The sequence below is a fragment of the Acinonyx jubatus genome, chromosome A3, assembly GCF_027475565.1.
Source record: "Acinonyx jubatus isolate Ajub_Pintada_27869175 chromosome A3, VMU_Ajub_asm_v1.0, whole genome shotgun sequence".
NCBI classification, from domain to species: domain Eukaryota; kingdom Metazoa; phylum Chordata; class Mammalia; order Carnivora; family Felidae; genus Acinonyx; species Acinonyx jubatus.
Genome location: NC_069388.1, coordinates 75,628,101 through 75,654,148, shown reverse-complemented (window position 1 = coordinate 75,654,148; position 26,048 = coordinate 75,628,101). Strand labels below are relative to the sequence as shown.

At 38.9% G+C, this 26,048-nt stretch overlaps 1 long non-coding RNA gene across 4 annotated transcripts in view; it reads right to left on the bottom strand.

Moving 5' to 3' along the window:
- The window catches only part of LOC106976764 (uncharacterized), a 593,570-nt gene that overhangs the window by 104,542 nt on the left and 462,980 nt on the right, over positions 1–26,048 (bottom strand). For all 4 annotated transcript variants that reach the window (XR_008289330.1, XR_008289331.1, XR_008289328.1 and 1 more), the window contains one exon: positions 7,016–7,171. This is a non-coding gene — a long non-coding RNA (uncharacterized LOC106976764). The remainder of the gene's footprint in view (positions 1–7,015; positions 7,172–26,048) is intronic.

The window sequence follows — 26,048 nt, the reverse complement described above, 5'->3', positions numbered from 1 at the left end:
TGAAATGCCATCCAAAAGACCTTCCAGTGAAGGGGAAGCCTAGCTGAGACAGATATAGACATTAGCTACTGAGGTTGCCAGAGTGTTGAGGACAAAATTTTAGTCAAAAGGAATGACATGCAAAATCAATGGGCTTTGGAAGGACGTGAGTGCATTATGGCTGCATTTTAGGTGCATGTGTCAAATTCTGGAGAACTTGGGAGGAGTCAGCTCACAGCGAAACAGAAAGCCATATAGAGAGGTGATGGCAGGCTCTCTCTCTCCTTCTCTCTCTCTCTCTCTTATAAGCACATGTGCACACACACACACACACACACACACACACAGAATAGGAACTCTATGAATTTGTGTTATTAATAAGCCTTAATTATAAAAGATAAAGTTTCAGTACGTCATGTTCCCTTGCTACTTTATTTTTCATGCGTGTTATTATCAGACTTGTTCCTAACTTTTAATGTTCTCCTTCTGTGTGCCTCATATGTGTTATTATCTGACTTATTCCTAACTTTTAATGTACTCCTTCTTTCAACTTCTATTTTTTCCTCTATACATTCAACAGATGTGCTTCAATTTGTGCATGAAATGAGTTCTTGCAAAGTTGTGTGATTTTTCAGTAAATGAAATATTACATTAAAGATATGAGGGAAGTTCCCTTATAAAGGAACCTTAAGCCAAATAGCTTTGTAAAGCAAATAATGACCCTATAACCAGTCTTTCTCTAAATCTAGATTTCCATATATCAGATTTGGCTAAAAAGAGATACATCTGTACTTTATTTTTACATCTATCTGCTAGCAGTACTGCAACATAATAGTACGCCAATTTGAAATACCATAATTTTTATACTTTTTCAGTTCTCACAATGCAATCTTAGAAAACGTATTATTTTCTATATCATACTCACACATGCTTTCCTTTTCCTGACTGGAACTGTAAAATTTTCTTCCCCTTGATGTTGGGGAGGTTGTCAGTAAACTGCAAAGTTAACCATCATGTATAGGGCAATTATAATGTTCTGCATCTGGTGTGAAATACTTTATATGCATTTTTATAACAGACTTCTGAAGTATGAATAATTACCTTGACCACTTTACAAGTTAGCAAACTGAGGCTCAGAAAAATTGAAGAACTTCTACAGGGGTCCAAGCTATGCTCCAATCCAAGTCAGCCTCACTTTACAGCCACAAAACAACTACTATTGCATATATCTTCTTATTATTAGAATAATGAACATTATGAAAATTTTTGTTCCTACAGAAGGTGACAGCTTTTGCTGGATATTGGTGGTAAACAAACCATTTTCATGAGAGTTAAAATAGCTTCTAGCAATCTCTGCTGTCAGTTGTCTGGACAAGACATTTACTCTTTCAGGTCTCAGTTTTTCCATCTATGAAATGGAACACCTAAGTTCTTCCCTGCCAAGCACATTGAAGTCTATTGTTCTGCCATGATGAAACAATGCATACACCAGATGCACTCCTGTTTTCCATTTGTTTTACTAGAAAGTGAGTTCAGATAAACATTTGTATCACTCGGAAACCCTTCCCCTGGCTAACTAAAAATTCAACAATTTTAAAGAAGAAAATGGGGAGAAAAATTAATTCTTTCTTTTTGGCAGCTATGGGTCAGGATGCCATCCCCAGGCAGCATTGTTCTCAAACCAAAAATCTTTTCATAGGTGAAAAAAACTGAGTGCACAGCTATAATTTGGATCTAAGAGAGAAGATTTAGATGTTTTCTGATTCAGCCAGACTACGGTGTTTGAAAAAGCATGAAGAGTTTCAAGATGAAAGTCCTAAGCCCACTCCTGCCTGTTAAGTAAGTGACACGGGCAGCCCCAGCCCCAGCTCCACGCACTGGGTCCCCAGGACCTCAGCACACAGGCCTTCCCAACTTTGTCATTCACTAAGAGAAAGAAACCGAGCTTCTGATTACCTTTCTTTTTCCTCTTTTCCTTTATGATCAAGGTGACTTATAAACAGCTGCAATAAAAATGATTTTTTTTTCATAAACGTCTTCTCAATAATATCTCTGGGAAAGCAGAGAGGCTAAAAGATACGTGACATTCACAGATTTTGCCCCTGAAGCCACAAAAACCCACACGAGCAATTTCTTCATTTGACCAAAATGAATGGTCATCACAAAAACAAATGTAACTTTGGTATCCCTGATTTGGCTGCGACAGCTTAAGGGCTCAAACTTAATAGACTTCTTCTGACCGATTAGGATCAGTGCGGGTTGCATCATCCCGCTGGAGCCCACAGCCAAGTCCAAACCACAGGCACGGAGCTGCCCTTGATCCATGACCTTAGCATACAAAACAGCGGGCTGGAGAATGTCACAGGACTCCCAGGGAAGGAACTTTGAAGACACTGTTCATTTTGCTTGGTGGTCTTTCACAAAACACAATTAAGCATGAAGAATAGATTGATGCTTAAATAAAATGCCTGACAGTAAAAGCACATTTCTATATTCCAAAGGCCCAAGAAAAGCTGTGCCTAAGAAAGGATTAGCTACTATCAGATGATATTACGACTGGATTAATGATGTTTCACATTCACTCTATTTATAAAAAAAGAGAAGAAAAAAAGAATAGTAGTCTTTTAAGGAGCAGATAAGTGATTTCTATAAACCTTAAAAGCTAAAAGAAAACTCATTTCTAAAAGGACGGTACTTATAATAGTACAGTATTTATTTATAAATCCTTAATTGGAGTATTTTTTTCTTGAACAAAAACTGCTGTACATTTCAGGTAAATTGCTGTTAACACAGTCTGTGGACTGTGTGGAATGTGTGTGTGCGCGCACGTGTGTGACAGAGAGGGAATGAGGGGGGAGGGGGAGACACACACACACACACACACACACAGAGAGAGAGAGAGAGAGAGAGAGAGAGTCTGTATGGATGTTTTATATTCCACCAGGTATTTTAAACCACTCTTATTTTAGGCAATTGTTTTTGTAATAGATACACTAAAGGTGATCATTTTATTTTATTGCTAGTCATTGCTGACTGAAATATTTTGCCAGATGAAAGTAATTACTATGACTATATTACTTCTCTAACCTGTTCCGTGTATTGGATCTTAGGTACTCATAGTATGAAATTCTGTTACCTTGTTTAAAAAAAATGTGATATGATGATGTGCTCTGACCTTACTTATATAAAGACATACCAGTTATTCTGTTTTTTACTCTTTGTATCTTTACATCTCCAGAGATTGTAGGAAAACTCTAACCTTGTGTAGAAATGTAAACACAAGAACAATTGAACAATGCAATGGCTGATGTCAGTATTATAAGCAAGGAAACACAACAAATCATTTTGGTCAATGATAATAAATATAAGATATCCATATTGTATCCAAGAAAGGAAAGAAAGACAGAAGGAAGGAAGGAAGAAGGAAGGAAAGTAGAAAAGAAGGAAGGAAAGGATGGCGGAAGGAAGGAGAAAAGGAGGGAGAGAGGGATCAACAAAGCAGAGCTGCTATCAACAAAGTCAATCCCACCAATAAATTGTTGGCCAGCATTACATATGGCTAATATTTATGTATTTGAAATAATATGCTACCTACCTGCTTTACCCTAGAAATCAGTCATGCAGACACAACCATACTGAATTTAGAAGGTTTTATTGGGAAACATGGCCAAAGGAAAATACTGCTGAAAAAAAATAACGTCTGTTAGTTTTCTGTTCTGACCAACTAGCCACTCATCCAGCAAATTCCATCGGAAGCTTCGTGCCCTAACGTTGCAGCCAGACAGAAGAGCAACATTAGATCCAGAAGCACTGATTACAGAAGCAGGGCATGTGAAGTGATGGTAGCTGAGTTCCAAAAAATGAGAAGAGAAGAGAGATCTTCCTGCTCCCTTGATTTTCCTTCACAAACATAATTCTCCCATCCTCCCTCGACACCTGCCACCCCCTAATCTACACTGGGTCCATGAGTTTTCCTCGAGAAAGACATTCGGCTCTCCATAGGGACTTGGTATTGATCCCAGAAGAAGGTTGGAGTCAACTCATTTCAGCTGCCAAGTTCAGAGAAAAGCCATGCTTTCAATGACACATATTAGACATCTGTGGTCCTGACTTGAACTTTTTTTGCAGTGATGAAAGACAGCACTAGACAAGGTTCTCATCTCTCAGGAGACAGGTGGAACGGTGCCACAAAATTTCGTGGGTGTGATGCCACCTGAGAGTCACAGTGTGTTGTGATTTCTTCTTCATTTTTTTTTTCACCTTTTGATTTTTTTTTTTAATTGAAATCATAGACCATGTTGGCCTGGGTCAAAGTCCTCAAAAGAGGCTGGCTTACTGGAGTCCTGCCAACATTACTGCCAAGAGTTCTAAGAGTTTAGTATTTGCTGCCAGAGAAAAGGAAAATCTTAATCCACAAAGCAACTAATAGACATGTCAGCTCAGTCATTCTGAAAGTCCTCTGTGCTGGCAGGGTATCCCTTACCTTGCCATATCCCCACAGTCCTCAACCCACGCCATCAGGTGGTAGATGAGAGAGGAAGGCTCCTTCTGAACCCCCACTGTTATGAGAAACAATGTTTAGTAGGTGGTTCTAGCACAGGGCTCCAACATGTCACCAAGTCTGCTTGGTTCTACACCAAAATCACATCAAATGAACGACGTCACAATTGCTTCAGTCTGCAGGAATTAAGACCCTAATTCCCCTGACTCTAAAATAAAGCTTCCTCAAATCTGGTCACTCTGACAGCTACAGTAACTCCTGCTAGTGGAGAGCTCTGCACAGCTGCAGCCAGAATTGTGTTTGTTTATGTTCTTATGAGGGATTGGGGTTTGAGGCTTGAAAGGGAGATGTGGGCGGCGTAAGTAGCAGCAAGGCTATCTTTGAAGCAGCGGGAATGGACAGAGCCTCTGAAGGCGCCGGGGAGGGCAGGGGGGAAGAGAGAAGAGCCAGGAGCTCAGGCTGAGCTTGTGGAGCATCCTCTCCAGCAAGGAGAAGAAGGAAGGGAAACACAAAGCGGGAGTGGGCGGCTGACCCGGAGCCGGCTGTGTCACAGAGGCCGAGGGTTGCCCACGGCAGACAGGTCAAAGGCATGGTTTGGAGGAACGACCACTGGCGGCCGTGGACTAACACAGATTGGTTTCAGTGGTGTGGCGGCCACAAAAGCGTGAGTACAAGGAGGCGAAGGATAAACTGGATGTGAAAGCATGGGAGCAGCACATCACCTGGCTGAGATGTTGGAAGTGGAAGGAGAAAAGTATAAGGTTACCAGAAGAGGCAGCAGGGCCAAGAGAGGGCAATAATTTAAAGCACAAATTATCTGCACAGAAAAACATTAGAAACGTATTTCTAACCAGTCTGGGCTTAATTTAAGGTGAAACATAGTTGCATAACCATACATTAAATATTTCAAATACTTATGAGAAAATATTATGATACGAAGGTGATGGGAAACTTTGGTGAAATAAAGAAGTATAATAAATAATATTTTTAGCAGGGGCTTTTGAAGTTTACGTAGTTCTTTCATATATCCTCTAAAAGCCCTATGAGGCAGATCTTTTTGTTATTCCTATTTTCCAGAAACCAATCTGCCCTGGGGTACACATATTGGTGGAGGTGGGACTTCTATCTTCCCATGCTTACCCTCCTCCCTTTTTTTCCTTCTATGCCAAATCGATTCTTCAATAGAAGAAAGAATGATTAAAACTTACTTTTTTATATGACTTTTAATAAATTCAGAAGAGATGTTTTTATGTGAACAGATCTTCCTGCAGGTACATCCCACAACCATACACCTTAGCTCTATCTCAAGAGTATTAAACTACTAGCAACTAGCTTAGAAATTACCTTTCTTGATTCCAGCAATTCCAACTGCAAAAGTTGTGTCATTGTCTATGTATCTGTGGCAAATGACAGCAGGAAGGAAAGGGTTGCCACTACATAAATACCATGTGCCCACTCCAGTATTGCTCTCCTATGTGGCATACATAAAGACAACTAATTTTCAAAGATATTACTTGTCTGTACACATCTACACATCAAGACTGACATATGCATGGCTGGTCTGCTGGAATAATCATATCAACTCTTTTAATACCAAAAAAAATCGAAAGTAAGGTTTTTATACAGGATAATTAAGCAAGCTAATATAGTAATAAGTGGAATACACAATAAGAATATGTACTAAAATATCTGCTTTGTGCAATGCAGAACTTGTGTTTTAGGAGATTAACAATTATGATCGCCAGCCCTCTTCTGATTCTATAATACTCCACACAATCTTTTTTAAATTACTTTATTAACCTTTCCTCCTAGCACAGAAGTGCCCGATTATAGATAATATTTCAAAATCATCTGAGGTGTAAGTGTGTTTGATTTGCTCGGTAATTATTTGTCTACTTTATTACACTGGCCGAGCACACAAGCTCCTTGACCAGCTTTATTTCAAGTCCAGTTAAGAATAGGGTCATATCATTTTGTGGATCACTTCCCTTTGGGCCCCAAAGTACATGAAATTTTCATATTGGAGGGATGGGGACGGTGCACAGAAACTTAGTACATTTTAAACATGGAGAAACCATCCCCTGCCCTGTCATTAAAGGTTTCAGGCCCTGGGCTACATGGGAAGAACGTTGTTCACAAGTGAAAGGAAGGTGTTTATTTCCCGCATGATTAGGACACAGGACATTGAGGGCTGAGCATGCAAATGTCCCCTGATGAAGTCTAAAAGCACATCACTCACATCCCTCTGGTGGCCTTACCCAGGGTCTGTATAATCTGTCCCTTGTCATTCGTGGCACCTAGAACAACACTTCTATTTTGATCTGAATCATGAATGCATTTCCAGCACGTATTCTGACCCATTCAAGGCAGAAGGGAATGAGCAGGGGGCAACCACAAGGGAAGATCACAAACATTTTCCTTTTAACAGGGGTCTGGAGGAAAGAGTAATGCCTGAAAATCACACTGGGTGTTGCAGAGGGAAAGTTCTGCCTGTTTCAACTTTACAACTCAGGGGCAAATGAAACTGATACTTACATGCTCTTTAAGACGAAAATGCATTGAGATGAAACCGGACGCTTGGCTTATTCTTGAGGGCCACCACCAGGATAAAAGCACAAAGCTGGAGGACTCTGTTTATTGTCCACAATCAACAAATTCTGAAATTTCCATATGGAGCAGGATTCCAGGGCTCTGTTAGTAATACAGGATACGGCTGGTCAGCTCAGTCACCCATGGAATTACAGTGTAGGGTATGGATGCCAGTATTTTAGACCCAAACCGAGCATAAAAAACACAAAGTAAAATTCAGTGTCAGCACAAAGTTGACAGCGAATGATTATAACAGCTTCGAAGCTTGAAAAAGAGTGTAAATAACTAGGATCCCCTGCGGGCTCACTCAGCCTGCATACATAACAACCGTGATGGACAGCCTCTGTGGTAAAGTCGGGGAAACGAGGCACTGGGAAGATGCAAAAATTCCGCCAGCAAAGAGCCTTAACTGTCACCTTTCTGACTAAATCAGCTACTTTCATACAGAGGGAGAAACAGAGCAGTAGGCTACGCCTTTGGAAGACCAATTGCCCTTTTGCCTAGGAAGCAGGAATGTTAATTATCGGCTCTTCTGTGGTTATCAAGGCACTGCAACCCCCAGCTTTTGCACTTCACGAACACTCTTCTCCCTGATCTTTAATCCTTGGCGCTTTTAGTCCACAAAAGATTGTTATTCAGAACAACTCTGCCATTTATAGAATGTAAAAATCAAGGCAAAAAAAAGAACAGTCGGCCATCCCAACTGAACTCTTAACTCACTGGAGCGCTTGGGACTTGAAATTTAATTTTCATTTCTTTTTGTATGCTTCTGCACACCAGTGTGCACACACAAATACCTGCATTCAGCAACGAATGGTTTTCAAGTACTAACAAAACGACAAGCACATCATGGCATGTGGCCTCCAGCCTGGTGTAACAGATGCCACTTTGTGTGTACAGAGCCTCGTCATCACTTGTACTCAGACACTGGAAGGAGAAAAGAAAGCAGCCAGGTCTTCTGCACACACCTAGCTAGCACTCCACAGGTTTGTCATTCATTTATAAGATAATTAATCAATTAGCAAATGATCCCTTTCCCCTTTGTTATTTACGCTGCAGAAGAATCCCATCTCCAAATGAAATGGCAGGCCACTTGTATTGAAACTTTGCCCTTCAAAGGCATTGGTCTTATTTATCTGAATTGAGCAGATGCTTTGCAATGCTAGCCCATTGTAACTGGACTGTTTGCTATTAGAACCTGAGTGAGATTTAAGCTAAACAGAAGAGCATAAATATGACATCCTATAGACATTCATGATGATCAACTGTGCTGTATCATCACCAGCCATTGCTACTTACTCATATAGGAAAAGAGGGAGAAAATACACTTGACATTGCTAAAAGGGGAACTACAGTCACTGGAAGGGAAGGTGAAGATGGAGTTTACACAGTTACTGGCTCTAGAGTACAACTCTGGGGTCTTAAGACGCGATTAAATTACTGCAATGTATACACTCTGTTTACAGTCTCAGCAATTCCCATTTCTTTCAGAGCTCCATAGTATATCTGGTACTTCTTTGGAGAGCAAAGATATCAGGCAGCTTTTGCTTAGGGACCGGGTGTTTTTTTTTTTTTTTTTTTTAATCAGGTCTCCCAGATAACCATCACTGAGGAGAAGATCTAGGTAACCATGGTGTGATGGTAATTCCATCAGATCCTGCTCTGATCTAAGACTGGTTGAAAGAAGGAACGCCTGTAAAACCCCTTCACCTCTTAGGGTGTCGAGATGCCCTCACTGTAAAATACGCAAGTTGAACTATGTGATTTTTTTTTTCTTGTTGTTGTCGCTCCTTGCACAGCTATCACGTTCTGAATCTCTGCATCCTTCTGTATTAACACTGCTGCTGGGTGGGATAATAGAAAACACCTTCCCCCTCCAGCCAGGGTAAGGGTCTAAAAATAAAGCAAAGAGCCCCCAGAATCATACAAACATTTCAGCAGCCAAATGAGCAGAGTGTCTCTTTCTGTTGCTGTGTTTTTCAGTCAACAATTATGTATGAAATTACTCCTGTGCACACAGAACAACAAAGGCATTTTGGGTCCATTTGTACAGGTGAGAAAATGGGTCAGCTATGTAACACTGAACCCCAGGTGTGCACATGGCAGAAAAATTCTGTCATCTATTGCTTTCATGGAGGACTTCTGGGGCAGGCTCAGAGCCCCACGTAGTCACTTGCCAAGGCTTTAATAATAGAACAGCTACAAGGAAAACTTCCCTAACCCTTTGCTCTGTTGAGAAAGGACTTAAGAATAAAAAGCATTTGAATGTTTTAAAAGCAACTGTGAAACTTAGTAAATGAGAAAATTAGAGAAAGGTCATTATAATATGAATGAATACCCTTAAAAACAAACAAACTAACCCCAAACCTTACTGTGCTTTTTATCTTTCCCAGAAAAAGAATGGTCAAATGCGTACAGAAGCAAACTCTACTTGTTAGCCATGCTGAGCAAAGCTGGATTTGTTCGCTCGCAGGAATGAAAAGCACAACAGTGAATCTTGGAGGCATTATTTCTTAGCAAAATTAGCATAACCCAGCACATCAGACTATTAAAATTTAAAAAGGATTTCAAACTGTCCTCGTATCATCAGCAGAGTCATGTCACAGATTTTTTTATTGGTTCGGCAAGCTAGGTGTAATTGTATCAATATTTTAATGCTTGATGCATATTGCCTGTGATACATTGCTTGCATAAATAAAAAGCACCAATATTCAATTGCCAATGAAATAATCACACATTCTAGATCTTTATTATATCATGCATTATTTAATTACAATAATCAGAGTCCTTTTGAAGGTAAAACAAGATTAAAAAGGTTTTGTTTTATTGGATCTATATATTTGATTTAAACTTTACATGTTAGCTTTACATTAAGAATTTATAAGGCATCAGTTCAAATGGTGCTATTATAAGAGTTTATTTCTTTTATAATTAGTACAGTACTCTTAAAGTACTCCGACTACGAGAGATAATATTTCAGTATTTTAATGAGCTTTTTAAGTGTAATTGATGTAACAATCATTGAATTACACATTTCTACCTGAAGAATAATGAAGGAAACATTTTAATGAGAAATTTAATCATTATTAGCAAATGATCTACTAAACTGCCATTTGCTGACATTTAAAAGCTTAATAGCAGAAAACTGTATTTTTCCTACATCTGCATCAACATCAATGGCGATTACTTTTCTGTTACTCTGATTTCCCAGGTTAACTTCCCACCGTCACTAATTTATTTATAAATTTGAGAAAACTTTCTTTAACCCACAGTTGTCAGACCCTTCCAGAAAGTGTGGGGCTTGACACTTAGAGGGATAATTTAAATAAATTAGCCCCTTTTCCAGCCTTCAGCAGTTTTCAGCATAAAAAGGGCTCTTTCTTGTGAGTATTCATGCTTGCATCAGCTTGATTTTGATGAATGCCCTGCGAATTCCCTGATAGTACCTCAGACAGAGAGATCTTAGACCGATGTCAACAAGGGGTTTTAAAGCTCCCTCATTTCAAGAACACATCAGCATTCAGAGGGGTACAGACCTGAGTAAGAGGAGCCTACTATGCAGCTTTGTCAACTTCTGGGGTTGGGTTTTACTGCTGAGTTTACAGAAATCTCTGTGTCGTAGGGAGAGAGATTCAGAATGAAGATGTCAGAGTGGAGTCTGTAACACTGTGTTTAAGGGGGTATAAAAAGAATCACAAGATACTACTAGGTAGGCAGGAATTTATGTAGCCCATTGTAGGTTAAGAGAATTAGAAGAAAAGCTCAGCCTTCCAATGGAAGTCTCACGACCTTCCTTCCGATCTTTATCAGGTGTCCATGTACATTGCTAGTTAGTTCCATAAAGGCCAGTCATTTCCAGGACTCCTCAATGGAGTCCTGCTTCTCTTGCTGTGTGATTTGTTAATACAAATCCCTTTGTTAATTTGTTAATACAGATACTATGGACTATGTTAATGGTCAATCTAGAGGACAGAGAGGGGTTGAGATAGACACACTATTATGTATCCAATGCACAATGAGATTTCTTTCTTTCCCTTTCTTTCCCTCTCTTTCCTTCCTTTCCTTTCCTTTCCTTTCCTTTCCTTTCCTTTCCTTTCCTTTCCTTTCCTTTCCTTTCCTTTCCTTTCCTCTCCTCTCCTCTCCTCTCCTCTCTTCTCCTCTCCACCCCTCCCCTCCCTTCCCCTCTCTTTTCCTTTCTTTCTATTTCTCTTTCTTTTCCTTCTTCCTTCCTTCCTTCCTTCCTTCCTTCCTTCCTTCCTTCCTTCCTTCTTTCCTTTCTGACTTCTGAGTTCTGATTTGAAATCCTGACCATGGGCAAAAGAGAGGAAAGAGAAAATGCTAGCGTGACTCATACCAATGTCCTGATGATCACTAAAGTCCCTTTTAGTCTACAAATACTAGGTTTCCCCTAGCTACTAACTTTTTCCATCTCAGAATTCTCACAGCCCTTGTTTTTTTTCTGTCTCCTTGTAGAATTTGCTCGTTTCACTTTGCATTGCTGGTATGGACTGAATATTTGTGTCCCCCCTCCAAAATTCATATGTTGAAATCCTGCCCCCCAGTGTGATGAAATTAGGACGTGAGGCTTTGGGGAGGCCATTAGGTCATGAGGATAGAGTCCTTAAGACTAGGACTAGTGCTCTTACAGAGAAGACCCCAGGGAGCTCCATAGCCCTTTTTGCGCTGTAAAGACACAAAGCAAAGAAGGAAGCCTGAAACCCAGAAGACAGCTCTCTCCCAAACCTGACTGTGCTGGCACCCTGATCTCAGATTTCTAGCCTCCAGAACTGTAAGAAATACATTTCTTTTGTTTGTAAGCCCACAATCTATGGTAATGTGTTCTAGCAGCCCAGACTGACTGGGATACACACTCTCAAAAAAAAAAACAAAAAACAAACAAAAAAAAAACAAAAAAAACAAAAAAAACAAAAACAAAAACATTAGAATTAAAAAAAGAGAACCTCATTTTTATTTCCCTTATAACTGAGGGAGCTAGATTCTATGGCTGACTCTCCACAGCTACTCTCAGTAGCTTGGTGAAAGCTCCAGCCCTGACAGTTTGTGCTGGGCACCACACCTGGGTGTCCAACATCAGGTCTTTCTAGCTTGTAAACGAGCAGACGATGATGATGTTAGCAAATGGCCTACAAGAGATTAGCGCACTCATGGAACTATGGACAGAACATCTTTCAAGTAAAGGGCAGAGCTGAGAAACAGTGTGTCAGCTTACTTTTTGTTTGGGTGACCATGAGGCAGCAAGTGATTGTTGATACTGTTTATTATGGAAGATGTCATTGCCAAAACTCCAAAAAACAAGGCTGGCTTACTATATTGGACTATATTTTAAAATTTATTCACCAATCCATTCTGATCCTGCAGTGAAAAACAAGATTACAAAGGACTACTAATAAAGCAGATACCTTCTGCTAATTACACTATGATTATAAATCCTTAATACAGTTGCCTATAAAGGTGACCCATGTGTTACATCCAGAAAGGATACAGGATAGGATAGCACTGACATTTATTTTTTTATTAAAAAATTATTTTACATTTATTTTTTTAGATTTGGATATCATTTGTTCATAACTATAATACGTGTTCTTGGAGATACAGGACAACTTTCACATTATAATTTAGAATTAAATAAGCATATTTTTTCCAGATCTCCTATGTCAGAAGGAAATAAAAGATGCAAAATCAAAGAAAACATAAGTGAATGTCTGGCTGGAAATATGAAGGGTATTTTCAGAGAAACTGGGTCAGGATTAGTTATTAGAAATTTGTACCAAAATAATATTAGGATGGTGTTATTTACTTGTGATACTATATACTGAGCTATCAATATGAGCTACCCATATGAGCTACCAAATATTTATTAACATACAAATTTTTTGGTTTACAATTCAGTTATAGTGATATCTGTCCAATGGAGCAATTTCAGTAAGCTAGTCTCAGGAAAACAAGAGACGTACAACTTGTTACAAGTAGAAAGAAAGAAAGACAGAGTAGGGAAGGAGAGAGGAAGGAAGGATGGCGAGAAAGGAGGGAAGGAAGGAAGACGGAGGGAGAGAAAGAAAGAGAGAGAAAGAAGCTGTAATGTGCAGCACTAAACCAATGCAAATGAAAAATGGAGTGTTTTCTAGAATGTGGAAGAAGTTTTCCTCCGGAGAACATAATGCTCAGAACAAGAAACAGTTCTATTCAAATGGCAGCATAGTGGTAAAGGGCAAGTGCACAAAACGTATGATAGTTTTGGATGCACTTTAATTCCTTCAAGAGTGCCACCAAATATTCTAGTATTCGAAAGGGTGTCATTAATGAAAAAGGGCACATAGATATAAATCAAAGAAAATGAGAACAAGAATCAATTCAAGTGAAAAATACTTTTTGAACAAAAGCAACAGTATTATTGTAAGTATTTAATGATTCTCTTTACCCTAATCACTCATTTTTATCCATTGTATTGGGAACCCAAAGACTCTAACTCATCCAGTTAGCAAACCAGATATAAACAAATGCTACCTTTAAAATGCATTTCTAAAAGGATCCCTCCAAAGACTGAGGGAGCATGAGATGAAAGCTCATGAGAGTTAACAGTGCCCCTTCAGAGCAGCCTCATGTTGCTGCAACAAAAGTGGTCAGTGACAAGTTCCCCAAACAGCTGCTGGAGCCTGATTCCAATTTAGGAGATTCTACCAATTGCATGAAAGCTTATCAGAGAGGTCAGAAAGCATATTCAATCAAGTGAGTTTCCCTTTCTTTTTCTATCATTTAAGGAAAAATCCACCCCCCCCCCCACCAATGAAAACCCCCTATGTAATCCCAAGTAAATAGGAGTCCAATTCAGGCTTTGCATCTACTTTGTTGGTGCATCATTCCCAGCTTTGATAAAATATTTGAGATGCATACATCTACACTTACACTGCACACACACACTCACCCTAAATGACTATTGCTTGCTTGAGATACACATAATCAATTCTTTTTGGGGGGTAAACTCCTGTGTCCATTTATAGGAAAGAAGAATCACAACTTAGACTTTTCTCACTTTGCACTTAAGTTTTCTTGTTGTCTTTATCTGACTTAATATTTCCTCCCCGCTTGATCTCTGCCTTCTCGTGTCCTTTTTTTTTTCTTCAAGTCAAGCCCAAATCCTGTGGCTTTCCTTTGGTCATCCACAACTAGAAAGGAACCTCTCATCTTTAGAAATGTCACAGTACATTTAGTCTGTATAATTTATACATATCACAATATAGCACACTATTTATTGCCTTGTATCGATCATTAGTTTTAAAAATATAGATATTTTCTGTACAACTAGATTGTAAACTCCTAAAGGGCAGGGCTAGGCCATATACTGCAGTTCTAAGAGAAAGGGACCCACATATTCCACTAACTATGCACCCTGAATAAATGCCCCAACCTCAGTGTTCTCTCATCTGTAGCTGGGAATAATAGAAGGGTATGTCTCATCAAGTTGTTCTGAGAATTAAATAAGATAATGCATGTGGTATAGTGCCTTGCATATAGGAAAGTGTTCAATAAAAGTTACCTGTCATCCTTGTTGTTAGTTATTGCCTGTTTGCTCCTCAGGGCCACTCTCTGAGTGCCTTGCACACCACACATATTCAATGCTGGTATTTTTGATTGCCTGATGAGTGGGTATCTATGGCTTTGGCCACGCAATATCTATTTCTCACTCAGTTAATGGTTCCCTAACTTCTCTCTGCCATTCCTCACTCATTAGTTCTTCCTACAGACAGCCTTACCTCACGCAGACTTCCTGTGGCCTAGTGTAAGCCCATCATTCCACCAGACAGAGGAAGGTCCGTGATGCCCAGGGATTGCCTAACAACTAAACTTCCTTTCAGTTATTCTTATCTGGGAGTCATTCTGGGAAACCATTTAAGCATATCAAAGAATCACAGTCTTTTCCTAGATTTCACAAACCCCAAGGTACTGAGAGAACACCCTGATAATTAGCCATCCCAGAAGCCCTCAGGTCTAGGAAAGCTCAGACAGCTCTACGAACTTGTCCAGTTGGCCCTCCTATTTGTGGGCCTCACCATTTCACAGTCACTGGAGGTTCATCATTAATCATTCCAAGAGGGTGCCTCGCACATGTTGTTTGAAGGGTAGTAGGAGTTCCATTTGAACTCCAAAAGTGAATTCATCTGAGAATTTGGGCACGTGCAGGTATGTTTAAGAAATGGTGGTATGAGTTTCTTTCTGGTATATGTATTTACCTGAAGAATCAGGTCCTCCCGGGAAAGTGGAGATGTTTGTGCCAGAGCAGTGAACCACATCAAAAGAAGGGCTCCTCTGCCAAGGTGAATGACTGAACCCCAGCACTCTGTGGCTACTTTATCCCACATGGGTTCCAGTCACATGGGTTTTTATTTTTGTAGTTCTGTGAATAAATCTTGCTTTCCCCTATTTGTCCTCCATGGATTAGATGAAATGTGACTTCCTTGGAATCCTGGGCTGGGATGCCTACAACAGGAGGGGGGACGAATACAAAGAACGCTGCACAGAACCTCCCTGAGTTACTCGGCGTTCAAGAAGTCAGCAGCAGTGGTAACAACTCTCCTTATCCTGAATGACACTGCCCTCACAAAAGGGGACAGGGAATCTTGGCGCAGGCGTTGTTTGGCATCGGGCGTCATGGGGGGTGCCTTCAGGAGGTGAGGCCGTCCTGCACTGGGGCTTCTGGTGTGTACAGTGGTCCTTAGACATCAGACACGAGGACGGTGGATGCCTTCTTCAGTGGCCATAAAGGCTGTTACCTCGACAGGTGCCAGTGAACTGTCACCCTTTCATCAGAGGCAGGAGAGGTGAGAAACAGGAGTGGAGGACAGGAAAATGAAAACACCTTACCCTCCAGAGAACTAGTGCGAGAAACCGAAAATCGGGTCCTCCCTGGAAATTCCCAGCACCAGACTTGGGAGGAAGCCTGACATTCTCATAAAGCATGTAGGGAAGGGAGCCAGGAGAACAGCTTTTGGTGATTGTTGCTGTGATTCTGGTCTTCCTCCGGACAGTCAAGGTCTGTGAGGCCTAGAGTTACATATGCCTGGAAGGGCAACATGCTCCGAACTGTGTGAAGATATGGCTCTGCTGGCCCCGAAGTGAAAACATTAATTTTGAATTAAAAAAAAAAATGTGCTTTTTTTTTTTTTCCTTTTTCAAACCTGACATCCGTTTCAATGTTAACAACCTAAAGCCTTTCAAAACATGGTGTGAGGACTTAATGCTGTCTTTTGTAATTGCTGAAACTTTCATTGAAGATGTTTGGTCCTAAGCCCTGAAGATCAGGCATACAAAAGTGAGCGGTGCATTTAAAAGGCAAATGACCCCGTGAAATGTCAGGTCCGGGAACAATTTTGGAGCTGCGGTTGGTGAAAACCGACAAAAATGAGTACTACATGTAAGCAGTAACACTTCTCACCAAGTCCTCAAAACTTTATACATGATTTTTGGGGCCTCAGATTTAGTTGTTTGTCTCTCAGATCAAAGCCATGGGTCTATTAAGAAAAATCTATGTCTATTTTTATGGCCTGACTTCTGTTTACAGGAGCATAGTATAGAAGTGGTCTGTATACAGCCTTGGCCGTAAGTGCTATAGAGAGTAGCTGGGATTTGTGGGGGTTAGTATTATCAGGATAGACTCTCTAGCATCTTTTCTCACACACCTCATTTCTGCAAAGGACCACTATTGGTTATTCCTAGCAAACACCCATAGGGCACTCAGGTTGAGAACGCTTCTGGCCCATTGGTGTTCATAGTTCGAAACAGAAAATTCAGACTTTGGGTCCTGGATCTTTGTCCCCAACAAGAATGCTAACCTGTCGATGCTTCTGATGAAGATGGAGTAAAAGTGACCACATTTAACCTCTGCCTGAAAAAAACTAAAAATACCAGATAATATTAATAATGATGATTTTCTAGGGGCGCCTGGGTGGCTCAGTTGGTTAAGCATCTGACTTTGGCTCAGGTCATGATCTTGTGGTTCATGAGTTCGAGCCCTGCGTTAGGTTCTGTGCTGACAGTTCAGAGTCTGGAACCTGCTTCAGGTTCTGTGTCTCCCTCTCTCTCTGACCCTCCCCCAACTCGCACTCTGTCTCTGTCTCTCTCAAAAATAAATAAACATTAATTTTTTTTTAAATAATCATTTTCTAGACATTAGATATCAGGCAATGGGCAGTGATCCCTAAGCGATGGGAATAATGAGATGAGCCCTACAACTGCCACTAACATAGGCTTTGAGAGGGTATTCAGGTGTTGGTAGAGGGAGGGGGGCATCCAGGCAGAGCCCAGCCGAATCCAAGATTGAGGATACAGAGATACAGAGCCGGGTATGGGGAGACACAGGCAGCTAGAGCCCCCAGGACACCGTTCCAGACAAGAGAGAGCTGCCAGAGGAAGAGTCTTGGAGATCTGCAGAGCGGCTCTTGAGTATTTAGCAGAGTACTTACGAGCACAGGCCTGTAATGAAACTGAGGCCGGGGAAAGAAGCAATCAAAAGGATTAGAGAAAACACTGCCAGGTGCCCATACAGCGCTGGGAGAGTACCTACTCCCACCAAGACTGAAAACCTCATAATTCACAGACCATTGTGAGGAGTGCACAGAAGTCTCTTGCCTCACTAGTGGGAGATAACCAGCCCGAGCCTAAACACTGCTCTGGACTCACTTAAAAATCTTAGAAGTAAGACCTTTCACAATTTCAAATTTCCAGGTAATTTAGTTGTGTCCCAGAACAAAAGAGAAAAATGTTTATGGGACCACAAAAGTAACGAGCAACCAACAGGGTAAAAGATTACCAGATATGCAAAGTATCAGGAAAATGCTACCTTGATGCACAATGAAATCAATAAATTAAAACTAATCCCAAATAGACACAGATGTTAGTATCAGAAGACAAGGACATCAAACAGCTATTATGACTGTATTCTACACGTTCATGGAGTTCAGAAGAGGCATGGAGGGTAAAAAGACCTAAGACTCCTAGAGGTGAAACAAATCTAGATGGGCTTAACAGCATATGAGTCATTGCAGAAGACAAGATTAGTGAATTTGAAGATGTAGCAATAAAAACCATTCAAAATAAAAGAGAAAAAAAATTTTAAGCATCAGTAAGCTGAGGGACAACTTCTAGTTACCTTACATTGAAATCCTATAAAGAGAGAAAAGGGATGGGGCAAAAGAAGTTAGAAATAATGGATGAAATTTTTCTAAATTTAATGAAAACCAGAGAACACAAATCCAAGAATTTCAATGAACCCATGTATAAGAAATATGAAGAAAACTACTCCAAAGTACATCGTAACCAAACTCCTTAAAATCAATGATAAAAAGATAATAGTAAAAGCAGCCAAAGGAAAAAAAAAAACATATTCCACACCAGGGAACAAAGATGAGAATTCTATCAGATTTCTCTTTAGAAACAAAGTAAAGGGGAAACCGGTGGGGTCTTTAAAGAACTGACAGGAAAATGGCCCCATAAACCCAGAATTCTATACCTAGGGAAAAATACTTTCCAAAAATGAAGGTGAGACAAATATTTTTTTCAGATGCAAAAAAGCTGAAAAACTCAGGACTAGCAGTTCGACATTGTAAGAAATGTTAAAGAAAGCCCATTGGGAAAAAGGAAAATAATACTAAATTAAAAAGAAAAGCTCGCATACGAAAGGAATGGAAAGCACTGGAAATGGCAACACACGAGTACGTATGTAAGAGTCTTGTTTCTTACTGTTTAAATCTTTTTAAAAGACAACTGTTTCAACAATAATAATAGCAATGTGGTGTGGGGCATAAAACAAATGCATAAGAAATATGTATGACATCTGTGGCATGAGGACTGAGGGGGCCTCTGAAAGTATACTTTTGTAAGATTCTTATATTCTGCAGGAAGTGGTATTGTAGCACCTTATGTAGAATATAATAAGTTCAAAGATGTGTACCGTAAGTCCTAAAGAAAGCATATACACAAAAGAGTTACAGCTAGTAAGCCAGCAAAAGAAGTAAAAATGGAATCATAATAATAAGTAACCTAGAAGAAAGCAAAAGAGGGAGAAAAAAGTGAATAAAGAACAGATGAGACAAGCAGAGAACAAATGGAAAGATGATAGACTTAACTCTAACCATATCAACAATCACATTGACTGAAAATGATTTGAATGCTCCAATTAAAAGGCACAGATTGTCAAATATAATTAAAAAAAAGAAAAACTATGTGTCATTTATAAGAATCACAATTTAAATATAAAGAAACAAATACTTTAAAAGTAAAAGGATGGAAGAAGATATCCCATTCTAATGCTAATTAAAAGAAAGCTGGAGTGACTATGTTAATATCAAACAAAGCAGATGCCAGGGCAAAGAATATATCAGCAAGGGTAAAGAATGTCATATCATAATGATAAAAGACTCAGTTCATGAAGAGGACATAAAAATCCTAAATGTTCAGGCATCTAATAATAGAACTTCCAAACACATGAAGCAAAAAACTGAGGACTCCTTGGAGAAACAGACAAATACATAAGTACAATCTATGATTTCAATATCGCTTTCTCAATAATTGATAGAACAAGCAGACAGAAAATCAGTAAGGACACAGAGACCTTACTACAACAGTATCAACCAAATTGACCTAATTGAGATATATATGTATATACACTCCACCCTATAAACATTAGAATACCCATTCTAATACATACCAAGATGAACCATATTCTAGGCCACAAAACATGTCTCAGTAAATGTAAAAGGATTCAAGTCTTGCAAAATACATTTTCTAACCATGAGAAAATTAAATAGGAAATCAAAACAAAAAGATTTCTGAAAAGTTCCCTTACATTTGGAAACTTTAACACATTTCTAAATAAACCATAGATCAAAGAGGAAATCAAAAGAAAAACTAGAAAGTAATTTGAACTTAATGAAAATGGAAACACCACGTATCATTAATTTGTGTGCCCAGTAAAGCAGTACTGGGGTGGGAGATGGGTATTAATAACATGAAATGTCTGCATTAGAAAAGAAGAAAGATCTTAAATTAATACACTCACTGTCCACTATGAGAAATAAAAATACCACCACACACATAAAAATAGGATAAATTTAAAAAGTAAGCCAAAGGAGCGAAATAATAAATATCAGAACAGAAATCAATGAAATGGAAAACAGAAAAATAGGAGAGAAAAATCAATGAAACAAAAACAGGTCCTTTGAAAAAAATCAATAAAATTGGGACACTTCCGGCCAGACTGATTAGTAAAAAACAGGGAGAAAAGGCATAAATTACCAATTTTAGGAAAGGGAGAGGCAGTGTCATTAAAACTTTCCATATATTAAAAGGATATGGGAATATTATATCAACAAATTCAACAACTCAGACAAACAGGAAAGTTCCTTAAAGAAACAAACTACCAGAACTCACTCAAGAAGAAAAAGATAATGTGAATAAGTCTATGCATATTTTAAAATAGTATTTTTAAGTTTTAAGCTTTACCACAAAGAAAATTCCAAGACAAAATGACTTCACTGTTGAATTCCAAACATGTAAGAAAATAATACCAATTTCACACAAATTCACCCATAAAATTGAAATGGAGGAATCATTTCCCATTTCATTTTATCACCCCAATAATAGAACAAAAGATAGATATTATAAGAAAACTACAGATCAATGTTCCTCATGAACACGATACAATTTGTTTTAATTAGCAAATGGAATTTGCTGGAAAGATTTTGCTTGATGAGCAAAATAAATCAAAGCTAGTAAAATCACACAGAGTAAGGTCTATGATGCTATCACGTTGTCAACTCCTCCAGTAGAATAGCATTTTATATAACTAAGTTTCTCATTTCCACAAAGTCAAAAAAGCAGTAATTCTCTTCATTCACTAAAGTGACCATGCTTTGGACATTGAGGAGGGATAAAGTGGTGGTTAGAACACAGATTCTGAAGTCAGACTGCCGGGGATTAAATTTCAGCTCCACTTCTTACTACCTTTATAACTTGTGAACATCGCTTAACTTCTCTACACATCAATTTCATCTGTCTTAAAATGGAGATGATCTATCTCTTTCTCATCAGGATGTTGTGAGAAAGAAATGATTTAATCCTTATAAAATGTAGAGAACAGTGGAGTGCAGCATGGAGAACACAGTAAGGCTCACAAAGGCTAGCAAGGAACAGTGGCAGAAGTAGGAGTGACTGTGTCCTAGGAATAGCCATGAATGACAGACATTGAACAGAGTTTGGAAGAATTTTATACTTGGTGTTACGCCAGGAAGACAGTGAGGGACAAGCACACTACTAACAGGCAACAGTGTAAACAAGCACTTAGTAGCCAAAAGGTTATTGGTATTTTCCATAAACTGTGATTAAGATAATACATGTTGAGTGGCACCTGGGTGGCTCAGTTGGTTAAGTGTCCGACGTCGACTCAGGTCATGATCTCACAGTCCATGAGTTCAAGCTCCATGTCGGGCTCTGTGCTGACAGCTTGGAGCTTGGAGCCTGCTTCGGACTGTGTGTCTCCTTCTCTCTCCGTCCCTCCCCCAGTCATGCGCGCATTCTCTCTCTCTCTCTCTCTCTCTCTCTCTCAAAAATAAATAAACATTAAAAATTTTTTTAAAAAAGGTAATGCATGTCGAGGGCAGAATATATTTTTAGGACATGTGGGGAAGGGGAAAAAGAGGAAGTGGTAAACAAGATAGGAGTTAAAAGCTGGAAATTGAGACCAGATCATGAAAAGCCTCCTGTGCCTTGCAAAAGCAGTGCAATTGGATCCCGGTGAAGACAGAAAACCATTGAAGAATTTAACACAAGAGCATCATAGGCAGATCAAATGGATCCAGGAGAAGAAAGCAGAAGTCAAGAAAACTTGCTATGATGCTGTATAAGTTTCCTTTTGCTGTTTGTAACAAATTGCCACAAATTTAGTGGCTTAAGACAACACAAATTTATTTTCTTTGAGTCCTTGTGTTAGAAGTCTGGCACCAGTCTCACTGGGCTGAAATCAGGTGGTTGGTGGCATTTCCTTCCTGCTGGAGGCTGTGGAGTAAATTCACTTCCTTGTCTTTTCTAGCTTCCAGAGGCCACCTGCTTTCCTTGGTTTGTGGTCCCTTCCTCCATCTTCAAAGCCAGTAATGAGACCCTCTCGTCACACATCACTCTGGCCTGTTATGCTACCTCTTCCACTTTTAAAGACCCCCGAAATTCAATTGGACTCACTCCTGTAATCCAGGATAATCTCCCTATTTTCAGGTTACCTGATTAGCAACTTTAATTACATAGGCAACCTTAATTTCCCCTTACCATGTAATGTAACATAATCACAGGGTTTGGTGACTAGGACACGGACAGCTTCAGGAAGCCATTATGCTTCCTACTACAGAAGTTATTACAAAATCTCAGGTAAGACAAGGTATGGGTTTGAACAAAGGTGGTGGTAATAGAAACAGATGGGAAGGGGTGTCTTTAGATGCATAAGTAAAAGAATACATACACTCATTTGGGTGGGTCTGGAGGATACAGAGGACATGAGGGAGAATGGGAGATTACAGATGTCTCCTAGTTTATTAAGTTTAAAAAACTGGTGAAAGATGATGTCATTAATTACTGTGAATACAGTTTCCACTGTGTGATTTATAAAGTCCTCATAGAATGTTAGGAGTGAGATGCCCACAAGGTTGCTAGAAATCGGGTCTGTAATTCAGGAAAGCAGTAATACAGCTGACCAAGATCTGAGCATTGGGCATGTAATATTGGCATGAAGTCTCAGAATAGCTGCTATAAATTACCAAGCATCCTAAAGACATAACACACACATACTCACACTCGATATTCAGTAGCTTTCATTGGTACTAACTGGTACTTAACATGACAAAGTTAAGATCTATCTTAAGAACAAAATGTAAATGATCTACTGTATCTGCAACTGAATCTTGACAGGGAGCACATAAGAGGAGCAAAGACTTACGAATATAATGGTGAACGCTTACAGAGGTGGCATTTCCTAGCCCCCAAAATGTGGAAATGCCAGCTGGTAAGGAAATGTTCTACTCGAAGAAGCGAGGAATTGTGACATGGGCTGCAGCCCGTGACTGTCCAGCCCCAGATTCTCATGTTTTGTCTCTCACAGGAACACCAGGAGACTATATTATTTTTCCCACTGCAAACCATGTTTCTATTTAAGATTTGGGCATTTCCCCATTTTGTGAGAGGCTTCAGCTCTATCTGTCTTTAAAAGGCACTGTTGTATATGGGAAAGCTCTGCAAGTTCCCATTGATTTTGCTGTGAACCTAAAACTGCTCTAAAAAAAATAAAGTCTTTAAAAAAGTTAGTATCTAAAGCATGATAACATCCTGCTTCAGGATATTGCTCCCAAAGCCCAGGGATTTTCAAAATACATAATTTATTTTATTCGTTAAGAAAATAGAAGTGGTATGATAATATACTAACAAATAAGGGTGATCTTTTAGAATCCTCTCTAATAGAAAAGATCTGAAGTGTTGTATAGATCTGTTAATTCACAGCAATGCAAACGGTGCACAGTATAAACCATGAGTAATAAAACATCCTGTAACAAAAACTTAGAATTCCATGTAAATGGCTGGGGGGTGGTTGGGAAGGCAGGGTGGAAATGTCCATTTAAATATAGGACCTTGATTAATTTTCTTCTGTAGCGAAACCATAATAACCAAAAATAAGCTCACTGATGTAGCTGTAGTGACATATGAGTTGGAACGCATGGCGTGTACAAAGGTGAGTAATAAAAGTGAAGCAAACGAGCAAAAATATATCAAAAATGACTAAAATTATGTGTTTTCATTGTTAAGAAGTATAGTGAAATTCTCATCTGGTGAATTCCAATTCAGCATTTACTTGATATATCTTTTATAATTTTCACTCTAATTATAATGAAAATCATTTTTCAATGTAATTTTGTAATAAAAATGTTTCTTTATTTCTCATTACATAAGAACATGATCTTGTACAGTTACTGAGCAGACTTACAATATGCACACTGTATCTTCCCTTTCTTACCATTTAATCTCTTCATAGTCTACAGATGTCAAGAGGTTCAGATTAAGCTTGTTAAAGATCTGCTTCACTCGAACTCACTGATGATTATTTATTTAGCAGTTTTATGTAACCCTGTCATTGATAAGCACTCTATTAATTTGCCGAGGGACAAATCAACACTAGTTATTTTTCTACTGGCTATTAGACTCGGTGCTGCTGTTTGTTACAAACCACTTGCCAGTTAATTATAAATTATGGGTCCTCTTTGCCTATATTAATTGATATCTCCTCTGCCTTTGTAATACTAGACAAATAAATTGAAGGCAAGATTTATTAAGCAGTGTATGTCTTGTGTCTCTTGATTAGTATTCTTTACTTTTTTAACATTTATACTTGTTTATACAGATTTGACACACCAATGCATTAGAGAAATGATCTTTGGGGTGTTTTGTACTAAAGAGAGAAAAAAGATTTAATGGGCTTCCTACAAATTTATTTCAAGTGACCCACGACTCATTGTATACAATTCCTAAAATGCCTTTTGACTTTGTGCTATAGACTAGTGATGGCAGCTTCCCAAATATGCAAAAGATACTATACAAATAGTTGTAACCCTATGTATGTTATTTGCTATAAGGTAAACAAATATGTAGTATATATAACTTAAAATCTATATCACTTTACACATGCGATAACCAATGTCTTTTTCCTTCACTTTACTGCCTACATATATGCATTCTATTACACATGCTTTTGCATATACGTGGAGACCTTTTAAATTCTTCTCATTTAAACAATCTGTAGGTGTAATACATAGTGACAAAACAATAAACTATAGCCAGTTTTAATTTTCAGAAGCATGAATTATGGATGGCACTTGCCACAGGACATGCACCTTTCCATTTGCAGCTCACAGAGGAGCCAGAGTCAGAATTTAGGCCAGGTAGGGAGGAAAAAAAAAACATTATACAAAAGAAAGTCTTAATTCGTTTGCTCCCTGGACAGTATCAAACATTGAAGAATTGCAAATTTAATGGGAAGGATTACCCCAGAGGGTCATTGGACTATATTCTGATTTCAAAGGGCTTCAGAACTTAGCTATCTGCCGAAAGATCTGGGTCTCTGAAATCCTAATTTTATATATAATTTTTCCACTTAATTGACAATTTTGACCCAAGTTACGTTTGCAATATCTAGAATTCCTAATAATTCCCCATATGACATAAATCTAGCAAATGGACAGTGAGCCCACTGGGGTAGGTGGGTTGTTTTTCCATCAGTTCTCATGGGAAAGAAGAGATATATTGGCCAAGCAGATTTGTTCCTATTTTCAACTCACACATAATTGAATCCCTTCTCCAACATTTTCATGTTTGAAGATTTAAAGACTCCCCAATTAGAATTTAGAAGAAGCCTTTAGAGTAAAATTAGCTAGCTCATTCAGAAAACATGCACTCTGCTAATGTGCTGTGAAACTGACCTTGAGCCACTTTTTAATAATGAGATTTCAAGAATCATCTTCTCCTACATAGCATGCTACCTTTTGTTAGCTGTTTCTGGGCACACCTCCCAATGGATGTCATGAGTGATAGAATTTCCTGATAGCCTTGATTCATTTGATTATGCAGAAAATATGCTATTAATCACCCCTCAACAATTTATTGTTTTGTCTGTATATCCTCCATGTTACCCTTCCTACCATTTACCATCTTACTGCTCAAAATCTCTGTTCCCCCACAGTCAAACAAGATCTGAGAGAATTAGATTTAAGTTATTAGTTACAACTTGAAATTACTTTGATTAGCAGGGGATTGGGGTTGACACTAACCTCTCAAATAAATCATTTTTGATTATTCACATTTCACATATTCACATCACTTTTGAACCCAATTACATGGTTAATCCATTGTTTGCCAAACTACAGTGCACTTTTTTTTT